Source organism: Chenopodium album, chromosome 4 (genome assembly GCF_948465745.1).
Source record: "Chenopodium album chromosome 4, dcCheAlbu1.1, whole genome shotgun sequence".
NCBI classification, from domain to species: Eukaryota; Viridiplantae; Streptophyta; class Magnoliopsida; order Caryophyllales; family Amaranthaceae; genus Chenopodium; species Chenopodium album.
The window spans coordinates 53666127-53668420 of NC_137837.1; the positions used below are offsets into that span (position 1 = coordinate 53666127).

Here is a 2294-nt window from a genome sequence, read left to right on the forward strand (position 1 = left end):
TAAAGTTTGTAAGAATCTCTTTCAATTTAATTCAATCTTTTGCTTTGATTTCCTTAATTTTGTTGATTGTTGAATTTAATTGAATTTTTGATTGGATTAGTTTTATTAGAATGAAGATGATGAATTTGATGAATTGTGTAATTTTGCTTTTTATTTCATTAATGGATTGTGAGTAGTTTGCTTGCTAGGAATGTGGTAAAGAATGTATAAGTAATGGATCATAATTAATTGGGGGTTTTTAATTGTGTGTGATTAAATTGGTTGATTAATTTTGTGTATATGTATGATTTGTAAGGAGTGATCAACCTTGTTGTTCATGCTAGATTTCATTGTAAGTTCACATTGATAAGGACAATTGATTTGTGTATTGCATTGGTCGATTGAGTTGTCTAGTGAAGTTCCCAGCTAGAGTCTCTCGTAGTTGGCGCTAGTTAGACCTCTAGGAGAATAGCTATTCTAGCTCTCTTGGTTGCATTATCGTTCTTCCTTTGCATTTCTTGAATCATACATTGAGTATCCTAATTAATGGGTGTTCATTAAATATGCATGTGGATCCTAATTCCTAGTGCCTAGGTACTTTGATTTTCCCTTTGTTGTATTGGTTGAATTGTTACCCAACACTTCGCCATAACCTTCGAAATAGCTTAGCTTTAGCATTAACATTCACCTCCCATTCCTAGTAGTTCAACCCTTGACTTACCCTTATAGTAGTTATAAGGGTGTGTTGAGTGATATAATTTTTTTTTGGCCTAGAGAAGATTAGTCTAATGACCCAGTCTCCACTCGTAGTCAAAATGGCGTGTTGCCGGGGAATGGCGTAGTTGTTTGCTATTGTTATTGGGTCAATTTCACTAAATTTCGAAAATACAAAAGATTTTTCTCTTTTGGCTACATTTGTAGCCGTGTTACTAATATTTTCCTTCGAGTTTGCGTGTACAAGGTAACATGGGAGAAGTCCCGAGTGTTACATTAAAGGAGTTAGGCACTCTGGGTGCATACAACTATGAGAGCGGGATTTCTCCATTATTGATCGAAGATAGTGATTTTGAAATCAAGCCGGCAATGATAATTTTGATTGAAAAGTGCAGGAATAAATGAAAGTCCTCTTAATCATCTTAAGGAGTTCGAGAATTATTGCAACAAAATTAAGGTGAACGGGGTTGCTCAAGAATTCATAAGGCTCAAGCTATTTCCTTTCTCTCTAATTGGAAGAGCTCAAGAGTGGCTAGACAAGGAAGTGAAGCCTAATTCTTTGAGAACTTGGGATGGAGTCACCATAGAATCCTTTTCCCGTTTCTTCCCTCAAAAGAACACGACGGAGGCAAGAGTTTTGATTCAAGGTTTCAAGCAAAGGTCTAGTGAAAGCCTCTATGAAGCATGGGAGAGATACAAAGAGTATCAACGCGACTGTCCTCACCATGGAATCCCCACTTACCTAATCATTCAAATTTTTTATAGTAGTTTGAGTCCTCAAGGGAGGTCAAGTCTTGATGCCGGAGCCAGAGGCCCAATCATGAACAAGACCGAGGAGGAGGTTGTAGATATCATTAAGGATGTAGTTAGACACTACATGGAATGGCAAGATGGTGAGAAAGAGCCGATAAACAAGAGTAGCACCACGGGATGCTCAATTGAACAACTCAATGCTATTAACAATTTGTCAACTCAAATTTCGGACATAGGGAAGTAGGTAGTTTCTATCAAGGTTAAGCTCGAGAGTGCAACCTCACAAGTACCAACTTTAACCTCCTAAATTAAGCGGAGAGGTACACCTTCTTTCCATAACACTCTTCTCTCTTCTTGTTGCATGGTTAGAGAATATTGGTCTTGTGATTTATGTGGAATGAATGATCATGATGCTTCTATTTGCCCTAATGTTCCTTATGATGAATATGTTAGGAATGAGAATGAACAGGTGAATTATGATGCTAATAATAATCATGTTGGACCGAGATTTGATGTTCAAAGGAATATTGGGAATAGGAATTTCACAACCAAGGAAACTATGATAATTATAACCAAAATATTGGTTATAAAAACCATGGAATCCAAGGGATTTGTGGTATCTATAACAACCATGGTTATAATGGAAAAAATCATCAATAGTAGAAAAATTGCATTTGGCACCCCCCATATGGCACCGGTTCAGCCCAAACCGGTGCCAAAAACCGGCCCAAAATTGGGCAGGATTTTAAACAAAGGGAAAAGGCACCGGTTCAACTCAAACCGGTGCCAAAATTGTAAAAGGCACCGGTTTGAACCGGTGCCTCATTTAAAAAAAAAAAAAAGCGCGT

The 2294-nt window shown here is 37.4% G+C and overlaps 1 non-coding gene across 1 annotated transcript; it reads right to left on the bottom strand.

Moving 5' to 3' along the window:
• Window positions 1-1319: 1319 nt before the first annotated feature.
• On the bottom strand, window positions 1320-1425 carry LOC145629856 (small nucleolar RNA R71). Its single transcript, XR_014111983.1, has one exon. It is a non-coding gene; the product is annotated as a small nucleolar RNA R71 (small nucleolar RNA).
• Between the last annotated feature and the right edge of the window lie 869 nt (window positions 1426-2294).